The sequence below is a fragment of the Octopus sinensis genome, linkage group LG15, assembly GCF_006345805.1.
Source record: "Octopus sinensis linkage group LG15, ASM634580v1, whole genome shotgun sequence".
Taxonomy (NCBI): Eukaryota; Metazoa; Mollusca; class Cephalopoda; order Octopoda; family Octopodidae; genus Octopus; species Octopus sinensis.
The window spans coordinates 2707573-2722580 of record NC_043011.1 but is presented as its reverse complement, the minus strand read 5'-3'; the positions used below and the strand labels follow the sequence as shown (position 1 = coordinate 2722580).

At 33.3% G+C, this 15008-nt stretch overlaps 1 long non-coding RNA gene across 1 annotated transcript; it reads left to right on the top strand.

Moving 5' to 3' along the window:
- The first annotated feature begins 1359 nt into the window (after positions 1-1359).
- LOC118766398 lies at positions 1360-14695 on the top strand. Its single transcript, XR_005002335.1, has 3 exons — positions 1360-1516; positions 9139-9143; positions 14686-14695. It is a non-coding gene; the product is annotated as an uncharacterized LOC118766398 (long non-coding RNA).
- The last annotated feature ends 313 nt before the right edge of the window (positions 14696-15008 follow it).

Below are 15008 nucleotides of genomic sequence, written 5' to 3'. Positions count from 1 at the left end.
TGATATATACCTGTTTCTTTCAATTTTACTTCTTCAGAAAGAAGAGAGGGAAAATTCAAGGTGAGCTTACCTGTGGCTAATGATCATTCAGAACACCTTGATACTGACAGTGAAATGTAAATAAGATGGAAATTCATGAGAGGTGGATTTGTGGGGAAATAGGACCAGAAAAATTTGAAAACTTCGAGTAATGAAAAGAGGGAGAGGAAGGTACTTTAAATTGTTTTTGAGGTAGAGGTTCAGTTTTATTGTAGACGATGAGAAATAGTAATTATAATTATGAGTGAAGACACAGTGTGTATGAGAAAATAGAGACAACAATTGTAAAGAAAAAAATACTTGTTCAGATTCAGTCCACTTACTGATTGATTATTAGATCAAATTATACATAAAGGAAAAATGGAAACAGTTGTGCAATCAAACACTGAAACTAGTATCCCAACATAGATACAAACAAGTCATAACTAAAATTAGTTTTTCATCATCTTATGTTTGCATAGAGGAGAGAATTTTTAATTGAGCAGTGATTTTTACAGCTACATCCATCCCAAATTTTAATGAGAAAGAGAATGACCAGGTTAAATAGGGAAAGCAGATTAATGCTTTAAGTACATAATACAAAGCTTTTTGTAATAAGTGTTGCACTTATGCCAGTGCACTTGGCAACCAAAAGTTTTCTTTTCATTTCTGTTAAAATAATTCCATCTTAAATCATTCATTTTATTTACAAGTGAAAGAAATCAGCAAAATACTTCTTTCCTGCTTGGCTGATTACCATTCCAAACATTCCTGTCATAAAAGCACAAGTAGAATCTCTGTAGAGTTTCAGTCTTATCTTGTCAGTAACAAGTCATTAGTAATATATGATGAGTTACTGGCTTTAGAGTGGAATACATCATTCCTCTGACTAATCAAATATCAAAGAAGGTTTCATTAAAGACAGAGAGTGATATATGCTATTTCTAGAAATGTTTATATAAACCTTGTAGGGATTTTTGAAAATTTAATGATTTACTTTCAGCCATATGCACAAGGATAGAGATGACCTTCGAAAAAAGGGACAGATCAAATTCCAATTGTTCTTTCAGTTCATGACATGTATTCAGCAGTGACTGTTTTTGATTTTCCATCAGCAAGTGAAGCACAAATTTTGCTGCAACTCGTTTCATTCACAATTCCTCACTCAAAATTCATTATATTTTACTATATGTTACATATCTATTATATCATACCTTGATACGGTGTGGACTAAGATCCCTGTCAATAGAGTGTTAAACACTTTCGGTATGCAAGTTAGGGATTCCTTCATAGAGTAACTGCTGCATTTGTTGAGTATATAAACAGTTTTTGCTGCTTGTTTCTCTGGAGACTGTCAGAATGTTGCAGACACCTCTGATGAGAACCCAATAAGGTTTGAAAATCGATTAAGGTTGTTAATCATTTTTTCAGTCAGCAGAGATATAGCTAAAATTTGCTCTGTTTATAATCATACCATGTGTTACATATATGTATGTATGTGTGTATATATATATATATGTGTGTGTGTGTGTGTGTGTGTGTGTGTGTTGTTGTATTTAGGAATGGTCATTTTGCCAGTTTAGCCAATAAAAACACACACACTATATATTTGGTGTTAATTTGCTTCAGCTTTATTTATATTTTACATTAATCTTAATCTTATTTTGGCCAGAGTTCTTTCGTCACACTTCTGTGACCTCATCAGTGGTCCTTTGCTTTCTTCTTTCTTAATTGTGTGTCTCTCCTTACTAACAGTCAGCCATTTTGTATTCCTTTTGTATGTGTCTTTATTTGCGCATGCGTATACCCCTATGTGTGTCTATGTTTAGTTAGTGTGTGTGTGGGGGGGGAGGGCCTGTAATATTTGTATCTCCTGTTTATACACGTTTGTGTAATTTGTTTTTGTTTATTTTGTTCATGTGTTTACACCTACTTTTTTTTTGTTTTTGCATTAATTAAAATTTTTTTTTGAATTTTGTTAATGTATATAGTTATTTAATTTCAATTGTTTATCTGTGTATTTTATTATGTTTTTAGTTTTGCTTATATCGTTATCAGTTTATGGGGATCTTATTCTGTCATATGTTGTGGTGTGTTGGTGGGGTGGTGCTAGTGTTCCATTCCAGTTTCCTATTCAGGCTAGGTTTATATTCTATTATGTGTATAGCTTCTGTAATTTGTCTAATTGTTGCGTCTGTTCTATGTGTGGACAAGATTTTAACTTCTATGTTGTTGAGTGAGCCCCCGTGTTCCTGCTCGGTGTGCTGGTACAGAACCATGAGCTCTTTTCTTCCTTAATATATATATATACTTGTATGTCTATATATATTTATATCTATATTATATTTATATCTATGTTATATATATATATATATATATATTTATATGTATGCTATATATATTTTTTTGTATGTATGTATGTATATATAAATATTTTTGCATGTATATATATGTGTGCAAGAAGTTAGGTTTGTGGTCCTCTAAAATAATATGGGCTTGCTTTGAATTTAAAGGTTCAGTCTTCACTTGTAAGTTATATTTTTCCATAATTTTCTTAGCTTCCAGGTTAGCTTTACTGATAGCATTTTTAGCAGTAGTCTTTTAATCTTTTACTCTTTTACTTGTTTCAGTCATTTGACTGCGGCCATGCTGGAGCACCACCTTTAATCAAGCAACTCGACCCTGGGACTTATTCTTTATAAGCCTAGTACTTATTCTATCAGTCTCTTTTGCCAAACCGCTAAGTGACAGGGGACATAAACACACCAGCATCGGTTGTCAAGCAATGCTAGGGGGACAAACACAAACACACACACGCATATATATATATACATATATACGACGGGCTTCTTTCAGTTTCCGTCTACCAAATCCACTCACAAGGCTTTGGTTGGCCCGAGGCTATAGCAGAAGACACTTGCCCAAGGTGCCACGCAGTGGGACTGAACCCAGAACCATGTGGTTGGTAAACAAGCTACTTACCACACAGCCACTTTTGCTTGTCTTTCCTGTGAATTTTAAGTAATAATCCATGTTTAAGTGATACAGATTACCAGTTTTATCCAATTGAACAAATAGGCCTTCCCTGCTGCTTATTTCCCTGGTAATATGATGTAGATATCTCAGATGTTTATTCCTTAAGGGGGAACAACGGAATTTAACATTCTTAACAATAGACCAGATTATTTCTAGATTTGAACAATTTACTAAATTCAGAATTTTTGTCATTAAAGGGTTGTTTAATATCCTTATTATTGAAGAAGAAAGCTTGCCATCTGATATGATTAACGAAAGAGTTGGATTTATTAATGAGCTGTTTAAGGAATACGTATCTTGGGGGAATATGTATATCCTTAAGAGTGGCATTAATATTAAAGGTATCTATTTGCAGTAACTATTCCAGTTGCAGGTTTTAATAATGAAAAACCTGCTGTATATACATATATATATATATATATATATATATATACAAATGTTCAACTCACAAGGAAAATCCTGACAAATGGTTACAGGGTAGCAAAATGTCATATAAGCACCTACGAAATTAGTAATCACACTTTAATGCATCAATTGAAACATATGTCGTGATATGATGATGTAAATGATTTAAATAATATCTTGTGTGTTTGTTTCCATTTTCTATCACTGTTATATGTATATATGTGTGTATATATGTGTGTTCAAATAACAAGAAAAATAAATAAATAGTTACCAGGGTAGCAAAAATTCACTTAAGTGCCAAGGACATTTAAATCTACTTATAAAGATAGAAATTCCAGGGTGAAGTGAAATGCTTTTGTATAATATGGATAAAGTAAAAATGGAATCAAACACAGGTGTTATTCAAATCATTTATACTTCCAACATATGTTTCAAAGAAGGCATTGAGATATTACTGGAGGGAATAAAAATGATGTAAAACAATGCAATCATCTTATCAGGGGAAAAAGGGAAACAAAATACATCAATAAGCCATTTAAACTGAATTGTGATTACCGCGTATATCCACACACACACCAACTTGCACATTCTCACACACACACATGCACCCTCGTTTTTGGATCACCAATACTTTATTATTTCCCCTTCTTTCAACCACTCCTATCAAACCCATTTTTCTTATCAGTCACCATGCTCAACCAATAAATACACAAGTTTTATTTATTCTCTCTCTGTTTATTTTCTCTTATTCCTTTCTGTTGAAGAGCATAGGTTCGAAACGTAAAAGACTTTTTCATTTATACAGCTGCTTGATGTTCATACACCTGTCTTTGTCTTTTGTTTCTCTGTAAATTTCAACTATATATATGTGTGTATGTATTGTTACTACTAATAAAAATGATAATAAGAAATCTAGGAAACGGGATATAATTTGGTTCAATCCACCTTTTTCTCTCCAAATTAGGAACCTCCCTAAATTATTTTATAAGAGTGTTGAGAAAAACAAGTGAAAGATGAAAAATATATGTACTGGAATGAAAAATATGGGTGCAGAATGCTAGAATATTTCTAAGTTTTGAACCTGGAAAAGTACAGGACAAGAAGGTAAAAAGATTGAAAATATTGCTGCTGAATTTTGAAATTACTAAATATATTTCTGAAATTGTTCATCACAGTGTGCACTTCTTGTTTTATATATATATATATATATATATATATATATATATATATATACATATGCATATACTTTTTATTGCATTTTAAAGATATAAGTAAACATTTTTGATTTAAAAATCTCTTTGTATTAAGCCAAGACATTTTTATCTTGCTTTTAGTATTGTATTATTTTTTATTTTATTTTCTTAACTCAGTATCCAAAACTTTTAAATCACAGATATTGTGTTAAAATTAAACTCAAGCAGAATATATGTAATTCAAAAATAAGAGTAAGAAAAGTAAAAATAAATTTTTAAGAAACAAAAGAATTAACTTCTTAATGTTTGCATGATCAGATAACAAAGCATTTTCTATTCACAATCAGAATATTTAAAAAAATGAAAGCTAATGACCAAATTGAGTGCAAAATGCAGAAATGGCTCTCAGTTTTTAAAAATAGACTTAATGGTTATAATACATTGTCAGTTTTGTTTAACTTACTGATGTGTGATTTTTTTGAATATATAAAGCACTAAATTTGTAATATTAAATTTTTAATGGGTAAACTTTTTTGATGAAAGATTGAAAAAATATGATTTTCTCTCACTTGTTTCAGTGATTTGACTGCAGACATGCTACAACACCACCCTAAAGGGATTTTAGATGAAGAAATTGAACCCAGGACTTATTCTTTATAAACCTAGCAGTTATTCTATCGGTTTCTTTTGCCAAACCACTAATGTTACGGGGATTTAGACACATAAACATCAGTTGTCGGATGATGTTTGGGGAACAAACACACACAAAAGGATATACGACGGGCTTCCACCTACCAAATCCACTCACAAGGTTTAATTGGTCTGAGGCAGAAGACACTTGCCCAAGGTGCAATGCTGTGGGACTGAACACCAAACCATGCAGTTGGAAAGCAAGCTTCTTACCACACAGCCATGCTTGCACCTATTCTTGAGTATTTTAATTTAAACTTTTATGTAAAAATAAAAAATATAAAAGGACATTTATTATTATTTTAGTTTTTAAATTCTAACTTCAACAACAATATTTTAAGTTTATTTTTCTTCTTAAGAATACTTAAGAATATTCTACCATTCTGAGCCCTGAATTTCCATTACATTCTTTTATCCTTTTATTTGTTTCAGTCATTTGACTGCAGCCATGCTGGAGCACCACCTTTAGTCGAATAAATCAACCTCAGGACTTATTCTTTGTAAGCCTAGTACTTATTCTATCGGTCACTTTTGCCAAACCGCTAGGTTATGAGGGATGTAGACACACCACCATCGGTTGTTAAGCGATGGTTGGTGGGGGACAAACACAGACATACAAACACACACACGTACATATATATATATATATATGTATATATATATATATAATATATATATATATATATATATATATATATATATTATATATATATATACATATATACGATGGGTTTCTTTCAGTTCCCATCTACCAAATCCACTCACAAGGCTTTGGTTGGCCCGAGGTTATAATAGAAGAAACTTGCCCAAGGTGCCACGCAATGGGACTGAACCTGGAACCATGTAGTTGGTATGCAAGCTACTTACCACACAGCCACTCCTGCACCTATTATAGTCCACTTTTTTTCCAGGCAATGCATCTATTTATAATTACTTATAGCTATTTTTATATTTTTCATTCTACTAATAGTAAAAATAAGATAGAAATGTTTTAGCTTAGTGCAAAGAAATTCTAAAATCAAAAATATTAACTTAAATTAAGAATAACTGAATTCGTGATGATTATACCACACACTACTTGCAGTTTGAGAAACCACACAGAGGAATTCTTTCATTTTCTTTGCAAGTTAGTACTTTCTCTGCTCAATCTATCTAAAAAATTTTCACAATTCTTCTCCCTGTAATCTTACCAAGCTTATATTTCCCTATCTTCCACCCCTTAAATTCAGCCTACTTGTTATCAAAAACATGATTCAAGCATAATTTTACACTTAGAAACAAACCTTAATTTTTTAGTTGTTTTAGCTAAATATTATCTTTACTAAGGTTTAAGTTATTTTTTTGTCTCTAAAAGTTATCTATTTCTAGTAAGTTCAAACATATTCCACATGCAGATAGTCATCCACACTCACCTCACTCACATCCATGAAAATTTCAACTCATGATTCAAGTTCTAAAAGTAGTACCACACATGCATGCAACCCCCACCCCCACCCACACACACACACACACATGGAAGCATACACAAGCACCCTAACTGTACTCTTAAGAAATTATTTCAAACCCAATTTCTAAAACAATAATTTAAAATTTTCTTACAACTTTGCAAACACCTGCTTTAAACACACAAAGACATACTCATATACACACAATGAAGACTACACATATATACATACATACAAACACACATGCATAAACATGCCAACAAGTGAATAACATTATTAAAAACTTAAACACTCAGATTCTGTATATTAAATAAAAAAACAAAACAAAATGAAATTCAATTTACACACGTATATATATATATACTATATCTATATATATATATATATATACATACACACCCATGCACATGTATGTATACATATACATATATATATATATATATATATATATCATCATCATCATCATCATCGTTTAACGTCCATTTTCCGTGCTAGCACGGGTTGGACGGTTCGACCGGGGTCTGGGAAGCCAGGGGCTGCACCAAGCTCCAGTCTGATCTGGCAGAGTTTCTACAGCTGTATGTCCTTCCTAACGCCAAGTGTAGTGGGTGCTTTTTACGTGCCAATATATATATATATATATATATATATATATTATACATACATATATTTATTATACATGCATATATACATACATACACTCACACACACATATATATTATACATACAGAGTGCAAAGAGTAAATCGTCGCCATTTTATGTTTTTAATTTTATGCATGTGCATTGTTAGTTTTCGATTTTGTCAACAACATAGTTTAGTAGGGTCAGCTGGACACTGTGAGGAAAACAGCACCATGACGCAACACTCTGCCAGAAATTTGGTCTACTGCTTGGCATTCATGCCAGAAGCTCCATTACGAACAGATGGTGAACACACGGAACTACCATTGGCTTGCTGTGTCCCCAAAGCATTACCGAGGGGGATAAAAATCAAAATCCAATTAACACCATGGTATTTGGAGTGATCACTAGTGATGGTGTCGTTTTGCCTCCATTCATCTTCCAACTCGACCTTAGACTCAATACGGAGGCCTACATCAAGTACTTAGAGGAGGTATGGCAGTCCTGGGTGAAAAGGGTGGCTGCTCGAAGACTCAAGGTACCAGTCTAATAAATATTATCCTTAAATTTTAATGTACTTAATGTATAGGATCCCACTCCCTGTAAATGTTTTGTTTTTCAAGTTGATCAACAATACCAAATCGTATTTATGAATGTAATAGCTTTTAATCTTGTACAATATGAACAGTCACCAACTTGATAGATTTAGAAAAAAATTTCACAAAATTTAGTACAATAGGTTTGTGTGTTACAGTTGATACTAGTTTTAGTTTAGCTAATTTTCAGGATATCATCATACACCTTGTGTTAAATTTTACTCTTATCAAAAACTTTGTGAAAGATTTTGGAATCTAAGAACAGACTACTATCAAAACCTATGATAGAATTAAAAATGAAAGGAAATTAATCCATTCAACACACACACACAGATTCTCTCTCTCTCACTTTCTCATTAATTTTCTAATTTTAAAATCTTTATATCAGATTTGAAAAATAAAAATGAAAAAAATATCTTCTGACTTCTTTCTGATTTTCGAAAATAATCTAGAATTCACTGTCTCAGTGAACAGATCAGTTTAAGATTGAAATACGAATATCTTATTAAAATGTTATCATTTTTTATTACCTTTATTACTATAAAATAAATCTCAAATTTGCAAGCCTCTAGTTGAATTTCAATTATTATTATTAATGTGATGCCAGTGCCGCCTCGACTGGCTTCCATGTCGGTGACACGTAAAAAGCACCATCCGAATCATGGCCGAAGCCAGTGCCGCCTTGACTGGCTTCCGTGCAGGTGGCACATAAAATGCACCAATCCGACCGTGGCCAATTCCAGCCTCGCCTGGCACCAGTGCAGGTGGCACATAAAAAGCACCCACTACACTCACTAGTGGTTGGTGTTAGGAAGGGCATCCAGCTGTAGAAACATTGCCAGATAAGACCAGAGCCTGGTGCAGCCTTCTGGCTTCCCAGATCCCCGGTCGAACCGTCCAACCCATGCTAGCATGGAGAACGGACGTTAAACGATGATGATGATGATGATGATGATGTTGTTGTTGTTACTATTAACATCTAGTAAGAAATGAATCAGCATGAAACAGTTTGTTTTTTCTCTCCTCAGAGAGGGTAAGAGAGAAAGCTATTTCATATTCTCAGCCATCACCAATTGTATGTTTACTAATGTTTGAGCTCATTACAAGATTAGCTATGAAGGCAACAACCACAAGATTGAGTTCTAACTTAGGCACTAGGTAAAAAAAATTGAGATGTATATGTGTAGAGGTGCATTAGGCAATACCATAGGTACCTGTACTTTACTGATATTTTGTCAACCTTGAGAGAATAAAAGGTAAAGCTGACCATGGCAGGATTTCAACTCAGAACATAAAAGAGCAAGAAGATATCTTTATATATAAAAGTAAGGTTGTGTGCTGTCTGTCTCCTACGATTTAGATTCCTAACTACTCCCACATTTTGCGATGCAGTTTAACCAAAATCGGGTATCTTATAGTCGTGATTCATATCGAGCCCTTCTGGGTATTAGCGCGTCTACGATGAGTCTACGATTTTAAAAAGAATTTACCATCAATTTTTCCCATTTTTAATGCATTTTTGGCATATATAAGGGAAGTAACTCTCTTAAAATTTATTAAATCTCAGAACGTAAAAAGCTACAGTAACACCCCCCTTTGTGGTTAGCCATATTGAGATGGCTATTATACTTTACATCTCTAAAAATGTTTATATAGTTATTTCCCTTACAAACCGAGCAACGCTGGGCGATACTGCTAGTATAATGTAAAGTAATTTTTCCCTTTACTCTAATGAAGGATGATACCTCTCACATGCCTTAATAAATAATGCACTCTGAATTTTGGCTGTAAAACCAAGATCGAAACGTTTAAATGGAGAACAATTTTTGATAAACATTTGAATACTGATAGTATCTTTTATCTAAATAAGACTTTCAATCATTCATTCAATTTTCTGTAAAATCATTAATTTTTATTATTCCTAAACATGTCAACATTATCTTCTACAGAAGCCACGTATTTTAACATTTGCCATTATTATACTGAGGTTTTCTGTTAACATACAATAGCGTATCTGCACTAATACTCCCTAATGTAAAAGGAGACCAAACAACATCATGTGATACAATTAAAATTACGGTTTAGATATGATTATGAATACTACCGAAGATTTCTAAACTTAATTTATTTCCATTTCCCAAAGAACCAGGAGCATTGTATTATCTTTAAACAGGAATTTGATTAATTTTAGTTATTTTTGATGCAAAAATTTTATCAGCTCTATGAAATATTTCTATTCAAAAAAAATTTTCTTATATCAATAAAACTGAATTACCTCCTACCTGTAATTATATTGTTTCAAACTTTTTCCCCCTTAATTGCAGTATAACATGACAAGGCTAGTGTATCTATATAATATCATTATTTGACTGCTAATAATTTCCAGACACTCTTTACTCAGAACATCCGTTCATTCAAGCACTTAAAAAATAATCACAATATACTTGTCCAAGTACGTTTGGTTTTTCATAAGTCAAATGCTATTTCATTTACAATCAATATGCAAATTTAAGAACATTTGATATCAGATACGCATCACTTCTTTCACTCATACTTATGCTGAAAATGGGCTGACATATACCACACCTTACTCTAAAACTAACATAGCTTAAAAGAAAGGTCAGAGTTCCTTGATTCTGTTGACATGCATCAAGATATTTGATTTGCAACTGTATACCTCATACTGAGTAATTTCTCCTCTTTTTTACATAACAATTGAATAACTGGATTTCCACAATGCTGCTTGTTTGTAGCCTACAGATTGGATTGATTTTGAATGACTGCATGCAAATCAGTCAACTGCCATGAAATATAGTATTGTCTAATTACAAGATTTGATACATCATCATCATCATCGTTTAATGTCCGCTTTCCATGCTAGCATGGGTTGGATGGTTCGACTGGGGTCTGGGAAGCCAGAAGGCTGCACCAGGCTCCAGTCTGATCTGGCAGTGTTTCTACAGCTGGATGCCCTTCCTAACGCCAACCACTCCGTGAGTGTAGTGGGTGCTTTTTACGTGCCACCGGCACAGATGCCAGACGAGGCTGGCAACAGCCACGTATTTATATAAATATATAAGCATACGTATATTTATATCTATATATGTGTGTGTGAGTGTAGTGTAAAGAACACTATCTAAATAAAAGTTAAAGAATTTATCTCCCAGTTAAAAGTTAATATCTTGGGACAAACATCAACATGGACAAACCCTTCATCACCCTCATGAACTATATGTTCAGTTCACTTGAGTTTTCAACTATAGGTGTAGATTAATTTACTCAGATAAAAATGAGCTTTGTTCAGTCAGTAAGTGTATTCTTGATACATTTCACTTTCGAATTAAGAATTTTATGAAACTTGTAGAATGGAACAGCAATGCAACCGAAGCAAGTGGTTCAACAACACAGAAAGAAGTCTGCTTTGCTGGCTTATCCGTTTTGACATAAACTTCAACGCATCTATATCGAATTCCTTTTTACTGCACAACCTGCAACTCAAGAGGAAATTTATCAACATTAGCAAACTTACTACAAGAATAATAAGGAAAAGTAAGAAGTCCCTCCTTTGGTATGATGATTCCTACTTTGTTACAAAAGATAAAGAGTCTTTTCTTTTTTTTTTTTGATATTCTATGGGGAGGTACTGTGAAGCAAATGCTTGGATCTTATGAAACTCTTCATCTTTGACATCCTCAGGAATTGAACCACATCTGAATTGTAGAGAGACAACAGCTTAGTAAATATATAAATCCTGCAAGGCTGCGTAATGGGAAGACTTGAAGAGTATCTGATCAGAACATTCAAAACAATACTCCTTTATTCATCAACATTAGCACCATTCAAACATCAGCTACTCATTTAGACATTAGGCAATTATCAGCCTTCAGAAAACCAATAAGAAAACCGTATACATATGCAAGAGATGTCATCCCTGAAATTTAGAACCTTGTAAATGCCATAAATGACATATTGTCAATAGTCATTCCTGATTCTATGAAACTAGCGACTTAAGTAAGAAACTAATACTCAGGGAACATAACACACACACACACACACACACACACACATGCACACACACACACACACACACACACACACACACACACACACACACAACCAGAACTAGGAAGATAAACTTGATTTGGTTTGAGTGAGCATTTAGAACAAATGTTATCAGCAACATAGCCAAGAACATTCTGTATCTAGCAAAATTAGTAAAATACTATTTACCACCTTTGCATAAATACAACAATGTGTTTTAATAACAATACACTAAAAGTCAATTGTTTTTGTCTTCCATTACTCCCTAAATCATACACCATAATCCAAGGAATACCCCCCAAAAACCCTAATCTCAACAACCAACTTGAAACAGCAGAAAGGTCTCAAATTGCTTAAAAGATCATATCTCTCTCCGTTTCTCTTTCTACCACTCTAGTGGCCCCCTCTGCTGAATATGATGACAAGGGTTCCAGTTGATCTGATCAATGGAACAACCTGCTCCTGAAATTAATGTGCAAGTGGCTGAGCACTTCACAGACACGTGTACCCTTAATGTAGTTCTCAGGGAGATCCAGTGCAACAGAGAATGTGACAAGGCTGGCCATTTGAAATACATGTACAACTCATTTTTGCCAGCTGAGTGGACTGGAGCAACATGAAATAAAATGTCTTGCTCAAGGACACAATGCACCACAAAGTATTGAACTCATAACCTTATGATCTTGAGCCAAATACCCTAATCACTAAACTACATGCCTTCACTTCTCTCTTTCTAGCATCAATATATAAATCAAACTTAACCATTATGGTATTCAAAGGAATATATACTGAACACAAATGCAAATATCATTGAATGGCATAAATATATACACTTATTCAGGATAAAGGAATGCTAACTCTTTGTTACAATTTATTTGAGAACAAAAGGGCTATAGAATTGAAATCATACAGACATAACTAACTTATGTAACAATGAGGCACATGATTATTATGTGAGATGGCTGTGGGCATTTCAGTTCCTGAAACTGCCAGAGATTTTAAAAAGTGGAGGACTGAGATTATAGTCTATCTGTCATCACCAGAGACACTTCCACTCAGAATATTAACTCAGCATATTCATTGAATTAGCATAGCCATTAAATCTGCACACTATCATCTCCACAGAATAATGCCTGACCCTGATCATGGCAGGTCACATAAAATTGCTTTTTCTTACACTATAACCCAAACTAACTACTGCAGCAGCAACATTATTAGCAAAGGCTAAACACAAACTACCACCTTGTCTTCTTGACTGATTCTCTTGACCAATTGAAATCATCTTAGTGGGAAGTCTCACCAATAAAGTCCTTTATTTATTTTATTATTACCTGATTGAAGGTACATAACAGGAAAGTAACAGAATGAAAAATCAGCTGATTTGTAAAATATAAAATCTACACCATACAATTTTTCTGTTTTTTAAGCTACAATGTGTGCATGTGTGTGTGTGTGTGTGTGTGTGTGTTTAAACACCAACACAGACACACACATATGTAAAGAGATATTTAGAAATCGTATTTGATATCAAATGGAGTTACCAACTATATCAAAAAGAAATCCTCAGAGACTGGTTAGATATTAGAAGAAAATAATGAAAGATTTATATATAGTTTGTAGTGTATGAAATATATTATTTATACTTTTGTTGCTTTTATATCTAAAAAAACAAAATCAAACTGATTTGACCTTCTCTTGATCATGATCTCAGATCATAAATCAAGATTAAGAAATATCTGATGTAAATATGTGTTGCTATTTTTTGTTAAAGAAGTGTTTTTAGAAGTTTTACAAATCTCTCTCTCTCTCTCTCTCTCTCTTTTTTTATTTGCATATATAATATAATGTAATATAATATAATAAAATAGCATATAATATTATATATATACTTTTTCCTTTTGTTTCAGGCAATAGACTGTAGACATGTTCGAGCATCACCATTAATTAGAATTGATGTATATATATTAATTTTAATTAATGGTAGTGTTTCGTATTTAAGAAAAAATGGTTCTGTAATTTCTCGACAAACAACCAATAAATTATTTATAGTGATCAAATATTTGCGCTGCACATAAGCTCACTTACTCCATCAGTGCATGCTGCACCACAAGTCAGACGTCGAAGTGATTACAGTGGAAAACGAAAGTGTTTGGCTGAAGAACGCAATGAAGAACACTACTAGGCCAAGAAATCAAAAACAGAATCTTACAATCATGAATGCAACCAATTAACCACTAAGCCACACGCCCTCATATTTGTGTGTGTGTGTATACACACACATGTACACACATACACACATACACACATATATATGTGTTTCTTTATTACCCACAAGGGGCTAAACATAGAGGGGACAAACAAGGACAGAAAACGAATTAAGTTGATTACATCGACCCCAGTGCGTAACTGTTACTTAATTTATCGACCCCGAAAGGATGAAAGGCAAAGTCAACCTCTGCGGAATTTGAACTCAGAACGTAGCAGCTGACGAAATACGGCTACACATTTCGCCCGGCGTGCTAACGTTTCTGCCAGCTCATCGCCATACACACATATATATGTACACACACACACACATAAACCTCTGTGTGTATGAGTGTGTGTGTATGTGTATGTTAGTGCTTATAAATACATTGTTAGAAAAATTGGTGTTGTTGATTATGCAGTATTCCTTTATTTCTCATAACTTATAGCCGAGTCAAAAGCCATCTAGAAAATAAATACCAAACTGAAACAAGAAACGGGGGTCTATATGACTGATTAACATCCTTGAAGGCAAGGCCTCAATATCACTGCAGTTCAATAACTAAAGCCAGAAAAGATCAAAAGAATTTATTTAAAACTAGTAAATTATTTTTCTACTGTGTCTGTGCACACAGGAAAGAATATTCCATTTTCTGTTTAGTAATTCCCCAATCAATGATATCATTTGATATTATTTGATGATTTAGAATATTCTCTTC